At 41.8% G+C, this 22,991-nt stretch overlaps 2 long non-coding RNA genes and 1 pseudogene across 3 annotated transcripts in view; all 3 read left to right on the top strand.

Annotated features, from left to right (window-relative positions):
* LOC145425294 (uncharacterized) overlaps positions 1–4,267 on the top strand; it is a 95,233-nt gene extending 90,966 nt beyond the window's left edge. Inside the window, exon 2 of the long non-coding RNA XR_013905955.1 lies at positions 2,570–4,267. This is a non-coding gene — a long non-coding RNA (uncharacterized LOC145425294). The remainder of the gene's footprint in view (positions 1–2,569) is intronic.
* LOC145419307 (NACHT, LRR and PYD domains-containing protein 12-like) overlaps positions 1–22,991 on the top strand; it is a 174,881-nt pseudogene that overhangs the window by 127,542 nt on the left and 24,348 nt on the right. The window lies entirely within an intron of this gene.
* On the top strand, positions 19,806–21,747 carry LOC145425309 (uncharacterized). The gene is made up of 2 exons (XR_013905975.1): positions 19,806–20,466; positions 20,803–21,747. It is a non-coding gene; the product is annotated as an uncharacterized LOC145425309 (long non-coding RNA).

Raw genomic sequence — 22,991 nt, 5'->3', positions numbered from 1 at the left:
TTGTAATTTGTATATGAAAAAGTGCTTTGGCTCAGCAGGGATCAGCTTACAGGTAGAATACAGCTGCTGGATGGGATTAGCATGTCATAGCTATCTACCAAACTGCTAACTGGGGGATTTCAGGCCATCTATGGATCAATTTTGCTAACTGTTTATTCAGCTTAGGCTCACAGGGCTGCAGCCTGTGCCCTAGCTGTCATAGGGCAAGAGGCGTGGTCCACCTGCACAGGTGAGCAGTCCATCACAGGGCCAACAGAGAGAGACAGAGAAGCACTCTCTCACATCCACACCTACAGCCAATTTAGAAGCACCAATGAACCTAAGCAGCATTTCATTGGACTGTGGGAGAACATCCAACCTCCACAGAAAGGCCAACAAGCTTCAACCTACAACCTTCTTGCTTTAAGGCACTAGTGCCAACCACTTTTCCCCATTTCAGCCCAAATCCTGCATCTTCCTGTTTCTGACTCCAGGCCAGCTCCACTAACACTTTCTCATCAGACACTGCCACCTAGTGGAGGAAGTCTTAGTTCCATTTGAAGCTTCAGATTACAGTTAGTTCCTTTACAAAGAGGTGGAGGTGGTGGGGCCACAGCACCATCATCACTGAGTGCCATAGGACACTTAACCTTTGTTTCCATATGCTGGGAACTTCCTGTTGTTCCAAGGAGGACTGGAAAATGTGTGAAAATCTCCCAGTCAGTTCCTCACAGCACACTTCAATCATTTCCCTCCCACAGCATTAGGACCAGGGCTTTTTCTCTCTTTGGTCCCACTAAGAGATTTCCACACAAACACCTCATCAGTGGGACTCTCAGAGCTACCAGCCCTTTGCTACAATCACAAAGCTCTTCATTGAAATCAATGATATCAAAGCTGGAATCAAATGAGTCCAAGTCTTCTGCTGATTCAGCATCACATTCATCTTTGCTCCTTGTTCTGCATCCCCACCATGGACTTCATTCCTTTCCAAGCCAGCCTTGAGTGTCCTTTATTCAGCTCATCCTCTGCTTTACTTTTACACCTGATTTTAGCTGCTTTATCTCTCTTTCAACAAGTTTCTGTGCCTCAATCTTTTTCTTCTCTCCCTCATAACAAGACAGCTTCTTCTGCCTGAGAACATGTTGGAGTGATTTACTAATCCAGGGCTGCTTATTGGAGAAAATACTTCCTGTTTCCAAAGTAATCCCCATTTTTCCCAGAAAGAAATGTAAGTAGAAATCGATGATCTCAGTGAGAACATGAGCCTTTAAAAAGTCCCAGTGGGTGCAGTCAAAGCAGTCCCTCAGTCCCAGTATAGAGTCTTTGGTCCAGACTGGAACAACTGTGTGCCCAGTTTGAGCTCTCTTCAGTGCTGTGACCTGACAGACCCAGAGGGGCCATCACATCACATTTAGAAGCTCCCCTAATGGAGCCACAACACATGTCCAACACTTAGTCTGTCTTGTTGGACCAACTGGAAGAAATGATTCAAGGACTTAGTCACAGAACAGAGATTCAAATCTCCAAAATCCAACTGGCTGCATCAGGACATATAGTCTGAAACTCTGCACAGTTTCCTGTTTGAAGCTGCTTCCTGTTGGCTTCAGCTGTTTGGAGTTTCCATTTTCTAAACTTCTACATTCTGAACCTTCTTCAGCTCTGAACAGATGATGAAACACTGAATGATTTCAAGCTCACACTTTGTCTAATAAACTTACATTTTTCATTCTTTATACAGATTGAGGGGCTGTGGTTTGTCAAAGATCAGCTGTGATTATCTGGCAGCAGCACTGAAGTCCAACCCCTCCCATCTGAGACAGCTGGACCTGAGCAGGAACAACCTGAAGCATCCAGATGTGAAGCAGCTGTCTGATCTTCAGCAGAGTCCAGACTACAGACTGAAGACTCTGGAGTAAGTAGAGTGATGGAGTGAGTGGGTGGTGCTGTCAGCAGTATTGTACTAAACACAGTCAGTATGAAACAAAGATCCAGTGTTTCCTGTAAAGCTGCAGCTTCTCAGTGAAGCTGTGAGAGGAGAATGGTGACAGGCTTCAGGATTGGACACAAACACTTCCTGTTTCTGACCTTTATGGTCACCATGGTAACGGCTGACACGCTCTGATCAAACGCTGTCAACAGCCAATCAGCTCTCTGAACAAAGCAGCATGCAGACCAATGACTGCATTCATTTCCAAGTTTAAAGCAGTGAAGAACACAGTCTGTAGGTGAGGAAGAATTTAGTGAGAGCAGATGTTTGGATGGAATTCCTCCAGTTAACAGCTGGAACTGTCCATCTGGATTGTTGGGCTTGTTGTTGGGGTTCCTACAGAGCTCAGAGTGGACACACCAAGGTTCTTCTAATGAATGAAAGTCCAAACTCAAACTAGGAGGGAAAAACATTTTCATCAACTTCAATAAAAATCCAAAGATTAGAAAAAGTGAAGCAACAATGAGTCCTAGTACAGTCCCAGCACTGAAGTCCCTGCTGCTCTTTATACTGGATGTGCTGCATCACTGACTGACAGCTGATGAAGAGTCTCTGGAAACACTCGTTTATCTCCTCTGCTCTTCCTTCTTCTCTCTGCAGGTGGAGGCGATGATGGTAAACAGGACGGTGTGTGTGCTGAGAGAGGAGGAGCTGTGTCCTGATGATCCAGAGAGGTTGAAGCAGCAGCAGCTTGTGTGTAGAGACGCTCTGACTGGGCCATGTTACTGGGAGGTGGAGAGGAGAGCTTCATCCAGCAGTGACTGACAGAGGAATGAGAAGAAGTGCAGATGACTGTCAGTGCTGCAGAGTGAACTGCTCTGAGAACAGCTCCACTGTCAGACACAATGTAGAGTCCAGCATCATCCCTGTGTGTCCCTCTGGATCTGACAGAGGATCATCAGTGTATCTGGACTGCTCTGCTGCTGCTCTGTCCTTCTACAGTCTCTGCACAGTCTCTGTCTGACTCTGGCTTCAGACCCTCCTGGATCAAACTCACCTGGAAAGACTTTCAAACATCACTCAATAGATTTGAATACAGAATATATTTGATATATACTGTAGATGTACTGTAGAGTTGCAGTTTGTCACTTGTAAATACAGTCTGTGAGCAGCTGTGAGCTGAAAGATCTTTCTAGAAACACAAAATGTTTTCACTCTTCTGTTGCTTTTTCATATATTTCCACAACATTAATATTGATCCCACCTGTCTCACCTGTTTCATGCTTTTATACATAATAACAGGACACGTGTGATCTGAGCGCTGCTGTGGTTGCTGTGCTGCACGTCTTCATTTAGATAACAGAGACATCTAGTGGTTCAGAGGGAGAACTGCAGGAGGCGGAGCTGTGTTTTAGCGTGGAAAACTTTTTATCTTTTAGGCGCAGATACAAATATGACAAGTATCAGTGTGAGATACAAAAGGTCACATCAGTCAGCAGAGGGAACAGTGATCACACAGCAATGTAAGAATAGAAACATAACAGTGAATCTGGACATGTATACAGAGGGAAGCAAACAAACAGGATGTAACACTACATTAAAGCCACAAATGGAAGAAAACAAACACAAAGGAAAATATATTTGATCTCAGGAATCCAAATCAGATGCTTTAGAGCAGGGGTCGGCAACCCTGGGCACGCGTGTCACAGCTGCCACGTGAAGGGTTAACTGATGGCACGACCATAGCTGGACTGGCCATCGGGCATACTGATGGTGATTTTTCATTTTTATGGGCTGATGATGTTTTTTTATTTTTTTGTAACGGTATAAACGATGGAAGGTGGCGGATTGTCCGGATGCTGGTCGATATGTAAAAATAAGTCAGTTGTTTGGTGGTGGCTATGGCGGAGCTTCCACAGAGGCAGCAGGTGGATGAGGGAAAGGGGAGGCGGGAGGAGCAGAGACCCGAGGCGGCCGCCGGTCCGAGTGTCAGGTGAACTGAACTTCAGGTAAGAAGTTATGACCTGCAGTCTGTCTGGGTCAGATATAAACCAAGTTTAGGTGGAGTTTATTTTCCTTATGCTGACTTTTTACAGTCAGTTACAATAACTCATACTGTGTACTAGCTAGCATGACGGAGTTTCTATACAGCTGGGTGGTGCTATGATGTTACTGATAGTGAACTTTACAGTGGCTTGCAAAAGTATTCGGCCCCCTTGAACTTTCCCACATTTTGTCACATTACAGCACAAACATGAATCAGTTTTATTGGAATTCCACGTGAAAGACCAACACAAAGTGGAACGGAAATCATACATGATTCCAAACATTTTTTACAAATAAATAACTGCAAAGTGGGGTGTGCGTAATTATTCTGTCATGGAAAAACACACTGCCATCAACTTCTGTTTTGTTTTTGTCAAAATCACTGTAATATAATCACTGTACCTTTATATACATGTGACTTATATTAATGCTGCTGCCCTCTTGTGGCTAAAGTGTAATTATGTTATTGTTATTAAGGAAAACATTTGAGAGTAACATGAAAAATGAGTCAGCACTTTGGCTTTAGCTGAAGAAATCCTCATTTTTATGTCATCAGTTATAGTTGCATGTATTCATTATCATAATTTAACCTTTAATATTGATGTTTTAAATAGATTTTGAGTAAATTAGCAATTTTATGGTATTTTATGGTTGTATTAAATTAATACATCACTAATGAATTAATTATTTCAGTAATTAATTTAAAAATGTACATAGTCAATTAAAGAAATATATTAATAATGAATTATCCATTAATTTCATTTAAAATGTTTCATTATTTGTTTATATACAATTCAAATTAGTTAATTACATATTTAATCAATTATTGGTTTGTTTTCTATTTTAATTATTTTACTGACACATTTAATGAATTATTTAATGATGTATTTATTTAATTCACGTTGCTACTCCTGGCCCTGCATCGCTGTTCATAAATACATTTTATTTGTCAGCTTCACCCATCAAAGTCAGGGGGCGGGGTTAATGCTGATCAAGTCAAAACCATTGCTTTGGTCTGGTGGGCGTTCTTTTAGTGGGCTTTTCTGTCACGGCCTGCGTGGCAGACTATGATGAGGGGAAGGACGACCCAAATGCTGGACTCTTTGATGAGGTCAGTGCGTTTATTTACAGTGATGCAAAATAATCCAAACAACAATAAATCCCCAGTGCGTTCCCGACTCTGACATGTCCTCTTGCCAGTGTTAGTGTTCTTTGTCTCCGCTCCTCAGTGTCTGAGCACCCCGTGCTCGCTGCCCTCTCGTCTCCACACTCCTCCTGAGCAATAACAAAGAGGCAGCCGTCAGCAACACCACAATGCAGCAGACTAACCTTAACTAACTCGCCAAGAGACTAACGTGAAGTTACGCAATGATCCAGCATTGGAGACAGCTCCACCACACTCCTAAGTAGCTCCTCTGACGAGGCTTGATCAGCTGCAGGTGTGAGTAATTCTCCTCCGCAGGTGTGGCCAGGCTCCTGGCTGACACACACACACACACACCTAGATACACAAACATGGAAACAGGAGACAGCAGCACCAAAAACACACATGTCCATAACTTCTTACAGGCCCTGGGTCACCCAGACCCCGGTCCCATGACAATTCCTCAAAACTAAGTAGGCCTACACACCAGGGTTTGGACATGTGTGGACCCAAACTATACTTAAACTTTACCCTTTTTTGTGTGTCACCAAATACACTTTAATATCTTCTAGACAAGAATGTAGTGGCATAATCTTTAACCTCCTAAGACCCAAACTCCTCCGTGGCATTCATTCTTAGTTTCTCTTTGATATTTGGGCTGATTGGGACCTGATGAATGTAAAAACAAAGAATTACCACATTTTTTGTTTCTGAGAAAAATGAGAGCCACATATGAGGATATTGGTCTAAAATTTTGATAGCACAGTGGCAGTGTAACATCCTCGTAAGTGGATATCAGGCCCTTGTAGAGCAAAATGTAGTATTTTGGTCTAAACAACCCAAATTGTGATGTCCACATATGTGGACGCCAGGTCCTAGGAGGTTAAATATCTGCTCACTTTGTCAAAATGAACCTAATCATCTCTGATGAGTTCAGTGATGCCTGCCAGCTCACCTTGCAAGTGGTCGAGCTCATACCGCCGACAACGCGGCACACAACTTGTAAACCCCCTGCTGACTATCAGCTCTGGAGTTATTTGTTTATGTTAGTTTCAACTGTTCCTGCAGAAAGTGAGCACGTGTTACTGATAAAAAGTCCAATAGAAGCAAAGTCTAAACTTTGAAAACAAAAACCTGTCTGATTAAGATCTGATGTTTGGGGGGTTTCAATAAGCAGTGTGACCCGTGTATATGCATCAGGGGTGGTTTTGATTATCGATTTATCGATTAAAATCGATTCTCGCTTGGATAGCGTGATATCGATTCATTAAAACCCTGAATCGATTTTTAATATAAATTTATTTTGGCCAAAACGCCAGAATCTCAGGTTAAACCTCCCAAAATTTCAACAACCACCAAACAGCTAAAACAGTAAATGAGAGCAGGAACACGGATTCTGCACAAAGACGTAAACACAAAGCGCGGAGCCGCCGACGCATCAGAATCAGTGAGATGTGACTTTCTCACCTGACTGCACGGACACGAGCTGAAAGCCGACAGCTCGCTGATTCTGATGTTTCGGCGGCTCCGCGCTTTGTGTTTACGCCCTTTTTGAGCTGATTCTGAAGCTGCAGGTTTGATCTCTCCAAACAATATTGAGTAAACCAGCAGCAAAAGAAGCTCCAAACTACGCTTCACATAAACATCGTCATGAATTCCCTCTGATTGTTTTGCTGCCACCAGGATAAAATCACACTTCATGCACAGCTCTCTCTCTCTCTCTCTCTCTCTCTCTCTCTCCCTCTCTCTCTCTCTGTACTTCAAGAACAGTTTCCCGTCTAAAAATCTGTTTTCTGCATTATTCGCTTGCTTGTTACGCACAAGTCTACCGTTCTTACAGCCTGTCGGCCGCTGTTTTTTTTCTTTTACTTACTTCTGAAAACAAAGCCTCGTTTCTGCCGTTCAACACTGAACAAATTTAAACTTTTTAAAATGATGCAAAATTGCAAAATGCTCAGCTGTGTCTGTAATCAAACCTCTGTAACTTTGCTCTGCTTCACGTCAGCAGCATCAGGTCATGTTCATATGTTCATTAATGGTTTTCTTTTGTTTTTGATGTACTGCAGAATATTTGTATAAAATCCCAGGCCAGGAAAACCTTCATGTTTTTCTGTTTGATCCTCAGCTACTTTGACACAAAGGCCTCTGCTGTGATGCTCACAGCTTTGATAAAGTCTGGCAAGTGTCAGATTTCTTTTTATAGATATAAAAATATAGAAATGTACTGATGCATGTAGTAACTGTTAGCTTTAACTGTACAAGGCTTGTTAGACATAATGAAACACATCGTGCAGATTTCTGGATGTTAGACTATAATTTTTATTATGATTATTAATCTTGAGTCTAAAAAGTCAGTCAAGTATATCCAGGATATCTTTCTGTTAACTGGATTCACTGACCCTAACACTGGGACCAGGATAAGCGGTCGCATGAAGCTGGTTATCAGCTGACAATCTTATAATTTAATTAATTTAATTAAGTTATTTAATTTTTCTAATTTTTCCTCTACATTTCCCCTGAAATGAAGGGATTGTGTTAAACATGCTTTAGTTCCTCACATTTTTCTGCATCTCTTTGTTCAACCCCCTGAATTAAAGCTGAAAGTCTGCACTTCAAACACATCTGAGTTGTTGCATTTAAAATAGATTTTAGTGTATGTACAGAACCAAAATCAGAAACGAAGTTCTCTCTGTCCAGATATTTATGGACCTAACTGTATAATCTATACAGCACGTAAAAAATGCTGTAAATAAAGAAGTCTGTGAAAATGTGGCGCTTAAGGTCAATTTAAACTGAAGTGATATAATCTTCTCCCCACAGTTTGAGTTTGTATTGTCTCAGCTGCAGACAGACTATGATATTAATATTATTAGTTATTAATATTATTAGTTATAAAGGACACCTTCCTGCCTTTAGTCTTATTCATGATGATTATTAGTCGTCTTCTAATGTCCACAAGTCTGAATGATGTGTTTCATAGGTTCTAACAAGCCTTTTAAACTTAAGTTACTGCATTGCTGAAACACCAACATCTGCTTATTGAACAAAAAAACAACCAAAAGTCCACACATCTGATTTTATTTTTATTTTAATAGACTTCCAAAGATTATACCAGATAACTGGCCTCAGAATATAATTGAATAAACATGTTTAAAAACGATAACCTAATCCTGTCTTGACAGGCTGAGCTCTTCAGTATCCACCAACAGCATCGTCATGCTGAGTCAGACGTTTCTGCTCCTGCTGGAAATACTCTTCCTCTTTCCAAATTGTACCAAATGTTTTTAAATGTTAGTTTCAATTTAAAAAGAAAGATTAAAAAAGTGTAACACATGATGCAAATGTAAACAAAAGCCCCTCTGCAGTATCAAGTCTGCATGGCACAGTGACACACTTTAGGTGATCTCCATCCTTGGGAAAAGTGCTGTCAGCTGTTTCCCAGTCCCCTGGCGTCTGTGCTGTTCACAGAATCACAATTCCATCGCTGAACTTCCTCTCTGCACCGTCGATTAGAGCTTGGCACGCTCCCTTCATCCTTCTGCTTCTGTTCCAACGCCGCTGAAGAATTAGGGCAGAGCACATCGTACACCCTAGTTGTCTTCCTCGACGTCAACGTTGAATCTCTTTCACTCCTTCTGGTTGTTTGCTGTTCAAAGTCTCCTCTCGACGATCTTCTGGAAGCTCAGTAGCACAGCTCACTGTGGGATGTCTGCTGTGCTGAAGGTGATCTCTGCTCCTCTATGATCCTCCTGAAGCCTCTCTCCAGGCCTCAGCTTCCATCTTGTGGATGATCTCCTTCAGTCACTCCTTCTCAGGGCACGTCACAACATCTGCAAGTTAAAATATTGACACTCCTCTTTTGCCACACGGCTCTCGCCATGTGTCAACTCCACACAATGAGACATGCACAAGAATGTTGCACATTCTCTCTGAAAAATTCTCCAGGGTTTCTCTTGGAGCAGCTCCACTCCAAACCTGTAACCCTGTGTCAAAGAAACATTAGTCAGTGGTTAAATGTTAAGATTGTTCAACTCCCAGCTCCACCCGGAGCCTGTATCCTTGCCTGTAGACAAAACCCTGTAAGTTAAAACAAACTTCACATTTGCAAACAACTGTAGCTCATAAGAGTAATAAAGTATTCAGTATCACAGAGACAAGTATCATTGCAGGTTTATTCTAAATCATTAAACTCCTGCTTTTGTGCCATAATTTGCTCCAAATCATCAATCATCTCAACTTCATCCCACATTGTAATCAGTGACTTTCCTTAAGTTCGTCACTCACTTATTTCATCACTATGAGCTCAATAGTGGTCAGATAATGAGCCCATTTTAACTATTCTATAACCCTGCACATCTGCTCAGTTGTCACTTGTCTGTCTGTGCTGAATCCTTTACAAGCACATTAGAGAAACATTAGCAGTAGCATCCTACGTCAGGCCTGGGTCACCAGACTCCAGAGGTGCTGTAAAAGGTCATAAAGTTAACACTCTGCTGTAAAAGAAGTAACACTGGCTTCAACACAGGATGTCTCTCACACTGTATTCACATCTCCACTGTAATATTCACATTCCTCAACAACACAGTGTAATTTCATCACCAACATACAGCCTGTCAACACAGTTTCCTTCACACAAAAACTCAGTAATCCTGTGTTAGAAAAACATTATTAAGTTGTGTCCTGCTGTAAATCACGTGATCAAATCACATGATTAACCCTCTGCTGTAGAAAAGTAATGTAAATGTTAGCGCTGCGCAGGTGTGTACACACTTTCTCACAGTGACGTCTGCATTGTGAGTAATACAGGATCATGAATAACACACTGCTGGTAAATTCACAGACACACAGAAAAATTACAGCTAAAAGCTTCAATTTGCAGAGTTCACACAGTCATGTGACCCAAAGTTTCCTCCTCTGGTCTCCTCCTGCTCCTGCAACAAAAGACACACACAGAGATACATCCACCCCTTTGTCACATCTGGGTGGGGGTTAACCTTTGCATAGTGGTGTTAAGTCAGTCAACTCTTGTCAGCTTTCAGCAGTCCAGTCAGTTCCCCATTTTTACTCATTTTTTATTCATTTATTCATTCAGTGCTGATAGTGGAATCTATCGTCACATTTCGTTTCCACCCTCAGCAATATGACGCCATTTCAAAAAAAGAAAAAGAATTTAGACTGGATCACCGCTGAATCCTTTCAGACAGGGACTCGCTTCCTAATTGCCCCAATAAGTGGCTTTCTCCTGAGCCCATTTTAATTTTGGAGAAACTCACTTTGCAACCGTTCCCAACAACATGTTGTGTAGTTCTTCCTGTTCAAATGTTCAGATGTGCTTTAAATGACAGAGATTTAGCAACAAACTTTCAGTGCACTGTGAAAGTAACACAATAAAAAGGAAAAAAGAAAGAAAGGCCTTGTTAAGTCATGACACGTGTTCTTCATCCCAGGAGGGGAAATCATACCAAACCTAACTGGCAGGTTCAACTTTGCAACAAAAGACAAATCATCAGCCAGATTAATCTCAAACATTCAGCCACACACCTCACACCACACAACATAACCCTGTTGTCTCATCACATAACGACTTTCTTCTCATGTAACCAAATGTGTGCCATGTTAAAACTTCTTCACACATCAGAAACTCAACAATCAGCTCACTCATTCAAGACCCCTCATCAGCGTCCTGTTTTCTCCTCTATGATGCAACCATCTGTCCTCCAAAATAATGTTCGTCCACTAGTCTATGTATCACTTTCATCTTACTAGTGACTTGGACAAGATGACAAACAGAATCTCATGCTTCATGAGTCAAATTGTTGTTGTGTTGAACAGATTCATGTACTGATCGTCTCCAGAATGTTAGAAGAGCTTCAATGAATCATTAGAAACAACTTACAGCTGCACAGTTGTGTCAAACCAATCTTTGTGTCATTGTGGGATTTTTGTGTTTCTACATGTGACACACGTCTAAAACATGCACACAATTTGAACACAAAACAGGGACATTTGTTACCACAGCCAGATGCTGAGAGCCATTTACTTGTAGTCCTGTGTCTATATATATGTACCATTAGATGTTATTGGAATGATTGTCAGCTTTGATAGTTTCATGTATGTATGACGGTGAAAAAGCCGTCGGCCTCTGGAAGGAAACAGAAGACATTTCAGAGGCTGCAGCAGATTTCTTTGATTCGGGGCCTTTTTCAGCTTTATTGGACAGAGCAGTGAAGATAAGTGACAGCAAAGCAGAGGGAGAGAGAAAGGGGGCGTGGCCCGGGTCAGAATCAAACCAGGCCAGCTGCTCTCCACCTCGTGGCACATGGTCACCTGCTCATCCTAGTGAGCTCCACCAGCAGCCCTTTCACACACTTTACACTGTCAAACACTGTGTGTGGACCTCAGCTAACAACAGGCTACATTTAAGTCTGGACTACATGTTTTTATATTGAGGAGATTTTTCACTGTTTTTATTCCATCAGCAGCTCAACATCATGAGCAGCTTTGACATAAAGACATCAAACTCAAGCTGACTTTAAACTACTTTTAATACAGGGGCTCAAAAACAACAACATCTTTATTATATATCAGGACAGAAAGTCATTTCATCTCAAATGGAAAACAGCTTTATTTGGAATAATCAGCACTATCAACTGGTTTGGGATCTCCACCAGTTTCATGTCTTTACAGCTTCTCCAACAAAGTTCCTGTAAAATCAGCATTTTTGTCTTTATTGGTTTGATAGTGATTGATTATTCAGTCCCAATCTGCTGTCATCTAAAGAACAAAATGATGTTTCTATGAGTCACAAAGCTCCAGATGTTGTCGGCTTCACAAAGAAAACAAAGAACTTAAACACAAAGTGTTTGGAGCCAAAATGTTCCCAAGCTGCTCTTTTTGAAATGGCAGAGGTACAGTGGTGTCTAACAGCACACTGTGGAAGGCAAACATGTTATTGTTGGATGAAACTTCATGAATCCTTTGTAGATTTGAGCTGTTGGAGCCTTTCTTTTCTCTTCAGGTGTACAGATGCTGAGGAGGCAGGTGAAGCAGGTGGAGCTGTTGTGATGCTGGCAGAGGGTGTGTCTTAGTAACTCTGTGAGGCAGAACTGGATCCAACATTGTGGATGTGTTGATGTTGGAGCCATTAAGAGTCTCTGGCCACACTGTAGGATTTCCCTTTGATCCACTGTGGGGGCATTTTGGAGTCTGTCAGTGAAACTCTTCATGTTTGTGTTTGACTCCAGTTTATAGAAACAGAGAAATGTGTCATGCTTTTGTTCGGCCTCCACAAATACACACATTTGTTCATTGGTTGGACTTTTTGTAAGGAGACACATTGCAAACCATGTTAATAAGATCTTGTTGTTTCCTGTGGATCCGACACAGAGAGTGGACTTCAGACAGAAACCGTGGAAGAGATTTTAGAGGCCGTGTGTGGCAACAGGAAGTTTCTGTGTGTTTGCTGATCTTACATGTGGAAAACAACACGTGATGTTTGTGGAGTTCTACAATGATTGCAGCTGCCCAGCCAGGCAAGATAAACTTTACTTGTCACAATGAGACTTCTTCCCCATCTCTGTCAGTCCCTGCATCCCTAAATGCCTCCAGTTGTCCCGAGTTCTCTCTGACTGTCTCCTTGGTGCATTTAAACCCCTGTTCCTCCCTGTCCTCATCGTCTGTTGTCTTCGTCTCCGTTATCAGTCATCATAATTTTACCATCTCTGTGCAAGTCTGCAAATTTCTTTATTAAATCATAAGATTCTTAAATTCATCAAGTCTCTCTGTGCCTGGGTCCTCGTCACAAAACATGACATCACTGTTTTGTACATTTTAACACAATTTAATCCCAACATTTGTGAAAGAAAAGCAAAACACTATTTTTGAAAAGTCTGTAACAAAACCATCAAATCTGATGAAGGTTATTTAAATGCTGCAAAAGAAGAATGGATTAGAATAAAAGAAATACATATCCTAACCTTAATTACTGCGGGAGAATAATGAATGATGCTCACAGTGAGTAAAAAGTAAACTGAGTGCATTTTTTGGACAGAGATTCACTTTTAATGTGTGTGTATAATATAATACAGATGCATAAAAAACACTCCCGAAACAGAATAAATTTTTACAAATAAATTTTTACAAAATATTTAAAAAATATATATAAAAATGGAGGCAACTTTGCCTGTGGTAGAATGTATACAATGTATGAAAGATTCTTTACTGCAGATGCTAATTTTACTGATTTAATAATACTAATTTTGTGTTGTAAGATTTATGAGTTTCATGCTTTCATAGTGGTCCTTAGGAGAGCTTGACATTTTTATCAGGTGGTCCACACTGTAAAAAGTGTGAGAAACACTGATAAGTGTCTGTGTGCTTTTGGAAAACATTTAAAGCTGCAGTACAGAATCTTTGAAACAAGCTTAAAACATTTTTAGAAACAGAGCTTCTGCTTCTCTTTACAGCTCCTCACTCCACCAGGGCTGTTTGGTGCTTTCTGATAGTGTGCAAATGTGGTGCACGTACTGCGGCAGTCATACAGACAACTGGACGGTCCAAAAGTTAGCCTACCTATTACTGGCTGAGGTTTTAGTAGAGTTGTGGCTGAACCACATAAAAATATATAATTAATTTTAATCTCCCCGATCAATGATCATGTTATGTTGGAATGTTGTTAAAGAGGGTCAAAAATGTTTCAGCCCAGTTTGTTTTGCAGATTCTGTACAGCAGCTTTAATATAGGGAGGACACAACTTCCAGATTGTGAGTAAAATCAGGTTTTTTTTTCTTTGTCAGTTTAACAGTTTCTGTTGTGCCTGTCACTGCTCCCTGTCTGTTTGCTTACCTGCTTCTTCCTGACCTTGTGCTTCTCCTCACGTTCCTCTCTTTCCTCTCTCCCTCTTTGACTGACAATCATACACAAATAGATTGTATTCAATTAGATGAAAAATTACATTAACATGAAAAAAATACTATAGGGCTTTGGAGCGTGATGTCACGGGGGTGGGCGTGGAAAGGATTTTGGCCCGATCTGCCATTTTGGGGGTCTAGCGCAAGTGAAAAGGGAGCGAAGGCACACACAACAGCCATGGTTCGTATTTGCTGTGTGGTCAGCTGCAATGTTCGATCACACGACCGGCAAGAGAATAAGCTTGAAAAGAGTTTATCTTTTCATTCTTTCCCAACCTGGAAGCAACATGAGCAGCTCGTGTATCGATGTTACCAAACGAAGGCGACCAGCCTGGATAGCAGCTGTGAGACGAGCTGACGTGCAGTTCTCTTCCATCTCCAAATATCTGTTGGTGCTCCAGACATTTTCATTCCGGTAAGTTCTAAATATGTTCATATCTCTCTTTATAGCCTATTAGTTTCATTTTCTATGCGCTCTGAGCTCATAGCAAATTAGAACAAACATCCTACTGAGTGATTTTGCAGAACTACCTTCTATTTATAGAGTTGCTAATTATTTGGCATTATTGCAGCAAACCAGCCGATGAAATGGATGAAACACATCGTGACTCAGTTCCAGCGCTACAAAAGGGACCTGCTTCAAACATACCACCATGCCAATCTAATTACTACTTCCATGTGAGGGTGAAGAGGTGACCCTTCTGGATAAGATGGTGAAGGTTTGCTGCGTTTTGGTGAACAGTGTGGTAGTAAAACCAGGGAAAAATGAAACTTGCTCCTGTTAAATGTTCTTAAGTCTTGTGCTGTATAAATAGCGGTAATTTTTCATAAGATAAATTGAAGTAATTGATAGTAAATAAAGTAATGTTAGTAGTGGGTGATATCATGTAAACACTCATGATTTTGTGTAAACATTTTGTCATTTGTAAACTATAAATGACATGGATTCTACATTGGAACTGATGTGATGTTCTATAAGGTGGTTTTAATAAAATAAAAAAAGAGGCAAAAATTAGTTTGTTTCTTTATTCAACTTTTGAACAGTGGGACTCAGTCAGTACATATTCAGTAAATGCAAATTATTTACACGGCAGTGCACTACAGGCATACATCTAGACCCCTAGATAAAACATTATGGGTCATTCCCACAACCCACAGCTTTACTGTGTTCCAGCAAAGTATCCAATAGCAGTGACAACTCCTCCACAGTAGCAGGTGGGATTTTTCTGTTTTGAGGACGGCTCCTTTTACCTGTCAATACAGATGGTCTGTTTATGTTTTGATCAAGAGCCTTTTTTTGGGCAGCTGAAGAGGAGAAGTCCATCTTATGGCCAACCTCTGGCTGTATCTTGGTCACATTACCCAGCAAAACCCAGTATGCAGGTTCATCTGTAACAGTCCTTGTGCCACAGATCAACACTGTTGCTACTATATTAAACAGAAGAGCAGCGACATGGCTGCAGGTCTCTGCGACTCCGGCCATACAGGTGCAGTGGGCGGCTTCAACCTTCCCTGTGATGCTCACAATGACCCATGGCTGCAATGCTGGTTCATTCAGTCTTTGAGAGTGCAGGACCTGAAACATACAAGTTACAAGTTAATTTAAAGACAAAGACTAATGAGCCAAGGCCAACACAAATGTGTTTTATCTACTTTAACATAAATGTAACAAAGTGTTTAGAAAGTTAGCACATACATGTAATTTTTCATTTCTTTATGTGTCCATCTATAGAACGCTGCATGTTATAGTCTAAATCTGTCTGTTCTGTCAGAAACCTGCCTGCAGAAAATGAACCTAAAGTATGTAATGCAAGGATGTCATCACTTTCAAGATGGAGAAAGCATAAAGTGACAATTATGAATCACTTAATATGATAAGGAGATTCTGCAGGTCATTAATCAATGTATAAAACTAAAATAAAATGTATTTTTAGTGACACAGGATACAAACATGGAAGCAAGATGTATAATTAGAATTATTTATAATAAATGTGAATTAATTAGTGCAATTTCTTTAACCATAAAGAATAACTAAATCCTTCAGGAGAATGTCTCATCAATGCACTGAACTCACTATGTTATCCCTCTAACAGCCTCCACATGTTCTCACTGTAATTTCCCCTCATGAATGAATTTATGCTGCACTAATGTGAATGTTTGCAGGGAAATCAAACGCATTTCACACGCAGTACTCGAGCTGACTTACCTTTGTTTGAATGACGACTTGTACGCGTTGACTCCACAGACAAGGTACGAAAATATGTCAGGCTACGTCAGGCTACGTCAGTAGCGCTTGGTCTTCAGGGTTTCTACTCCACGGCCGTATTTCATATGGGTGCGCATTTCCAATGCACGCTATTTTCTGCAAGTACCGCTGCTTCGCCTCTGGACGCAATCGGTCTCTATACAGTCCATTCTCTTTTGAGAGGCTCTTAAGCATCTTTCTTGTAGTCGTCGTTCCAACACAGTGTGTTTGTTTTGATTCGTAGACCCCGAAAATGGCGCTGCGCTCCCACAATGCATTGCGGCGTGACGTCAACTCCAATACTTCCAATATTTGTCACATCTGCGGCAGATTTACTGCAGACTCTGATCAGGAAAGTGAGACGCCGAAAGAGAGGAAAGCGAGCCGGCGCACTCGTGCGTCTGAGGAGACGCGGACTGCGAACTGCTCTTCCTGGGATCTTCCTTTCCAATGTACGCTCACTCAGGAATAAAATAGACGAGCTGGCCCTGATGAGAAGCATGAACAGAGACTTTGCCTCCTCCTGTGTCTTATGTTTTACGGAGTCGTGGCTCTGTGAGGACATCCCGGACTGCGCGCTCAAGCTGGAGGGCTTTCATCTGCTGCGCGCGGACCGGCAGGCCTCTCTCTCTGGACTCCCCAGGAACCTACGCCAGGATCCTGTTTGTGGACTTCAGCTCTGCCTTCAACACCATCCTTCCAGACCAATTCCAAGGCAAGCTTTCCCAGATGAATGTGCCTGACCCCATCTGCCGGTGGATCACTGACTTCCTGTCGGAAAGGAAGCAGCATGTGAGGCTGGGAAAGAATGTCTCGGACTCCCGGACCATCAGCACCGGCTCCCCTCAGGGCTGTGTTCTTTCTCCTCTGCTCTTCTCCCTGTATACCAACTGCTGCACCTCCACCCACCAGTCTGTCAAGCTAATCAAGTTTGCAGATGACACCACCGTTATTGGACTCATCTCGGACGGGGATGAGTCTGCCTACAGGAGGGAGGTTGAACGTATGGTGTCCTGGTGCAGCCACAACAACCTGGTGCTGAATGCCCAAAAGACAGTGGACATTATTGTGGACTTCAGGAAGCACACAGCTCCACTCCCCCCCATCATCCTGACTGACACCCCCATCACCTCTGTGGACTCATTCCGCTTCCTGGGTACCACCATCACCCAGGACCTGAAGTGGGAGCCCACCATCACCTCCGTCATTAAGAAAGCCCAGCAGAGGATGTACTTCCTGAGGCAGCTGAAGAAATTCAACCTGCCAACACGGACGATGATGCAATTCTACACTGCAATCATCGAGTCCATCCTCACCTCCTCCATCACCGTGTGGTACGCTGGAGCCACTATCAGGGACAAACAGAGACTGCGGCGTGTTGTGCGCTCTGCTGAGAAGGTGATTGGCTGCAGACTCCCATCTCTGCAGGACCTGTACACCTCCAGGACACTGGGGCGTGCAGCTCAGTCACAGCTGACCCTTCTCACCCTGGACACAGTCTGTTTGACCTGCTCCCCTCAGGCAGGAGGCTCCGGTCCATTCGCACCAGAACCTCTCGCCATAAGAACAGTTTCTTCCCCTCTGCTGTTGGACACATGAACAATAACCACATGACTGTCCCCGCCACTAACACATGACCCTACGCTGTGTTCACTGCATCATTCCATGTTTGCACTGATCACCACCTGCACTCATGTATATATCTTTCTCCGTAGCACTTTTAATTCTTATTCTTATTTTTTCATGTCTATTTAAGCGTAATTTATGACAGTATGTTTGCACTGAAGCACCGCAGCAATTTCCTAATGTTGTAAACCTGCTCAACATTTGGCAATAAAACCCTTTCTGATTCTGATTCTGATCCAGTCAGTTAGCTCGTAAGTATCCATTTCAAACAGGACAGAGGTAACAACAGCAGGCTACGGACAATTTTAAGTTTTAGATTTTAAATAGGCTGTATGCATTTCAATGGGAGCAACAGGACGGTCAAATCTCGCTGATTTTACTACAGAGCAGGACGGATTGTTGGGTAGCAAACATCGTCGGAAAACACATTTTCAACACTGCAGGTTACCTGGTGTAATGTTTTTCAGCTAAAAAGAAACATGGCCTGACTCCTACCTAACTATATAAAGAGTAACTGAAGGTTAAATGTAGCTAATATGTCCTGTTTTAAGCCAGGCACTTACACCTCCGCTCCGCTGCGTCTCAGCCACCATCGCTCTGGCAGAAAGGGCGCTAGAGCCAGAGTAGAGGAGAGGCGAGCTGGAACAAACCATTATGGGAGGGGGGGTATCTATACTTTTGTTGTTAAAATGTTACGTCTCAACCAAATACTGTATGCTTTTTATATTTTTAGTAGTGTGTCACACAAACAGCAAATATTGTCAAAAAAGTAAGAAATCTTTGGGGGTGCTTTGATTCATTTCAGCACCCCCAAAAATGGGCTAAAATCGCCCCTGAGTTGAAATATTAAGAAATAAATAGTAATTCATGTTTGTTGATTAGATTTATATGTTTAAATGTGTTATTTGTGCTAATTGTGCAATTAGATAGGAACCTTTTCTAAAGTTGTGTTGTGGCTAAGAGGGCATTTTTTGGCTGTCACACTCAGCAAGCTAATTAAGAGACGAGCCACGAGGTTTGCACGTGTGCAGAAAGATAAATAAAGAGTGCCTTTTTTTGGACCTCCCCACCACGTAAAAATGAAAGTTTATTCCCTTTGAGTGAGGCCAATGAGGTAAATGTTTTATTTATTATCATTGTATGTAAATGCGCGACTGTTGCGTGGTATTCAAGTGCAATAGCTGCAGTGTGAGGTGTAATGTGTACTTTATTGATCATTTTGTTGGAATGTTTCGTTGTATATAATGCTTAAGGACTTTAGTAAGACTATTCATTTAAGTTTGTATTTCCTTTTAGTTCTGACGGCATTGTATCGGCTGTGGTTGGACATCATTACATGTTAAGACATGTGGAAGAATCCTCCTGTCCGAAATAAATGTCAGTTTAAACACAAAGAACAAGTTGAGCTTTATTAAGACTCGAGGGGAGTAACAATGATCATTGTTCTGACAGCATTTTGAGTGGGAACAGTTCAAAGTTATTTACTGATTGAAACAAGCTGAATGTTTCTGTGCACGATGAAGAAGATCAGCAGCAGGAGCTCAGCTGATCAATGAATTGACATCTATCAGTCGTTTCATGAGATCAAGTCATCAGCAGACATTTGTTTTAACTGTGTGATAAATGTCAGAACGTCAGGGCTCTGCTTTAGTCACTACTTGATGATCATTGGCTCATTGTTGAATCCAGTGGCCCAGTCTGACCTCTGACCCTTTGCTGCATGTCTTCTGTGTTATTTCCACTTTCATGTCTGATCTTCTGCTGTATCGTCCAAAATAAACATCTGAATCATTTCCAACACTTCAGCAGATCTTTAGTTTGGGCAGTACAGCACAAAATAACACATATTGTACTATACTGCCCACTTCCTGATCTTATTGGATCTGTGTGTGAGGTTGGTGAAGGAAACACATGTTTACTGAGTGAATCGCTGCCATTAGGAACTAGTTTTTATATCACAGCCTAGAAATCACACAGGACCATTTCTGCAAGTGAAAATTGGAGGAAAATAATTGTGTAGTTTGTGCATGTGAAGTAGTCAGACTCGAACGTCAAGGAAGGTGGTAGGGAAGCAGACATTTCAGATTTCCAAGGTGAGCAACTTATTTACAGTGAAGTTAATTTAATGTAACTTAACAAAACTTCCTCCCCAAATAAACTCTATTAACAAAACTCAACATAACATGGATCTGGTGACACAGCTCACCTCTCCTCTCTCCTGCATCTGATAGAGACTTGCTTTAAATAGGGCCACCAATTTCCCTCCAATTGCCCAGCCAGTACCACTCACTCAACTGAGGGATCTAAAACGCTACACAGATTATCCAAAAAACACAAAACCTCTACACACTTCTAACATGCACATTTACACAACTAAATGGCAGTATTAACGAAAGGAAAAACATTCAACAAATCCCTTTAAACCTTAACACAAACAAAAGGAAGCATCTCTATGGAAAAAGAAACCCCTCCACTTTGTTTGACCTGCTGATGTCATATGTGACATCATCAGGACTTTAAAATGAGGAAATCCCAGGCGGGCGTTTCCCCACACCTGACCCTTAGGACGACTGAAAAGACAAACAAAGTAAGTATGAACAACTTAATCTGTAACATAATAAAATATAAAGAAACATAACTTAGTATTTGTCTTAATTTGCAGAATGTTTGATTTGCCGGCAACAGAACGCTTACACAAACAAACCCGGGATAGTGAGTGAAGCAATGTTACTTGACAAATAGCAAATCATAGCAAATACATAGAAACAGAATAATGTGTACAATGTGCAAGAAAAGGTAAACACATATGGGACAAATGGAGAGCATTGCAACTGCTCCTCCACTTTGTCACAGTGCGACTGTTGTTTGTAAATGAAAACTTATCCCAACTACATGTGCTGCTGACCTTTGACCTTTTCTTTAGGTGCACAGAGGCCAGAGGAGTCTGTGGAAACATCCAGAACTGAGGCAGTGCTACAGATGTCTTCAAATAAAGTGGTGTATTATCCATGGATGCGTTCCATTCCTGTTTAGACCTGCTGGCTGTCAATGGGCTTCATTCCATTTCAGACTGCCGGTGGTCGGCTGGAATCTAAACTCAACATGGCTCCTGTGTTAGAAGAGCCTCTGATTTTAAAATATGCACATTGAATAGTTTCTTTCCAGCACTGTGGAGCTACCAGCCCAGTATATGTAGCCCACAGTAGATGGAGTTTTCAAGCTGGACTGACAAACATCAGGACTCATGTGATCCCTACATGTGGACCTTTCACAGATGGATTCAAGTGCAGATTCAACTCTGCATTACATTTGACTTCAGCTGTTACACACTTTCATTTTCTGGCTGTGTCACTTCCTGCTTTTTGGATCAGATAGTTTATCCATGTCCACAAATGTTTGGCTGCATATTTTTATCATCTATATTTTCCAGTCTTCATGCAGCCGATATTTCATGTGAACTCCAATCTGACACCTGCCATCATGTTTTCAGGGTTAGTTCAGTGTTGGAAATGTAGGACAAACAGCAGCACATGTTCTCTAAATGTTTGCAGTCATTTTTAAATGACGCTGATACTACATGAGACATTTTCCACATTTATTGTCTTTGAACAGAGAATAATAAAGCCATCAAACATACACAGGCTTCTGCAAATACAAACTTCTGTGGTGCATTTGATGACCTGCAGAGGAGAACAAGTCGGGCTTTTCAGCCCTAACACAACAAGAACAGCTGTGGAACCATTGGCCATTTGCCATAGTGTAGCTGAGTCAAAACAGCCCAAGTGCTGAGAGGGAAAACATGATGATTTATGTAAAGTCATAACTGGCTGCAGCAGCTGAGCTTTGACCTGTGAGCTGCAGCTTAAGCTTCTTTTATGGTTCAGTGTTTAATGTTTAAACTGTTTATGGCTGCACACACGCCCGCAGTCAGGTTTTATATATATTGAAATATTATATACAGTGTGGCAGCTGACCTTTGACCTTTGACCTGCGAGCTTCAGACTCATTGCTGGTGTGAGGTGTTTAATACTATTGAAGCTTGCAGACACACCCACATCCTCTGATTTGTTCTCAGGGTTGTTCAGTGTGTCGGAGTTGGAGCAGAAACCTGCTGCAGGTTAATTATTGATCAAACAATATCACACAAGGTGCAGCAGCTGACCTTTGACCTTTGAGCTTCAGACTCTTTGCTGGTGTGAAGTGTTTAATGTGACTTCAGCCTGCAGACACAGAGGACTGATGAAGCAGAAGATTGTCTCTGTTTCTACACAGACCTGGTCCAGACAGCAGAGCTGCAGAGGGAAGACGTTCATGGGAAGAAGCTGAGTAAGTGCAACGTCCTCTTTGAATCCTGGATCAGGAAGTGAAGCCGGGGAATATTTGGTGTTTCAATAAGGTTTCTGTCTTTGACTCAGTCTGCTGTCACTTTGTTTCAGAGAGAAAAAGAGATTTCAGATTAACTGCATTATATGCTGAGTAACTAAATGCTGCTAGTCTGTGGTGTCACTCCCAGCAGCATCACGTCATTTCTTTACTCTGACCTTTAACATCAGTTAACTTAGCTAGCAGAGCAGCTAGCAGTTAGAGTATGAACTCTGTGTCAGCAGTCAGCTTGGTCCTGGTGGTCACCTGGTTTCATGTTTGCTGATGATCCAGATGTGTCCACATAATTATTTATTTCTGTAAATGTAAAGACTTTACAGATAAACAACAGCAGCCCTCTGGCTGGACTCTAACCTGTGAGTTTCCTGTGACTGAAACCACAAGCTGACATTTTCCTTCTGAAGCAGCTGAATGGATGTTTGAGTTTACCTGCATACATTGTGCACTCAACACCCTCAGCGGAGGAGGAAAAACCTCCTTTCGGTGGAGAAACCATCCTTAACCCTCCTTGAAACTGGCGGGGAAACCAGACCTCCTTATGTATATATGTGTGTATATGCATGTGCTTCAATGCGTGTGTGTGTGTGTGTGTGTGTGTGTGTGTGTGTGTGTGTGTGTGTGTGTGTGTGTGTGTGTGTGTGTGTGTGTGTGTGTGTGTGTGTGTGTGTGTGTGTGTGTTGTGGGTGTGTTTGTGTGACCTCCTGCTCACCAAAAGGGTCATAAAAGTAG

This window comes from Astatotilapia calliptera, chromosome 3 (genome assembly GCF_964374335.1).
Source record: "Astatotilapia calliptera chromosome 3, fAstCal68.1, whole genome shotgun sequence".
NCBI lineage: Eukaryota > Metazoa > Chordata > Actinopteri > Cichliformes > Cichlidae > Astatotilapia > Astatotilapia calliptera.
The sequence above is the reverse complement of the archived record's forward strand: the minus strand, read 5'-3'. Positions and strand labels throughout refer to the sequence as shown.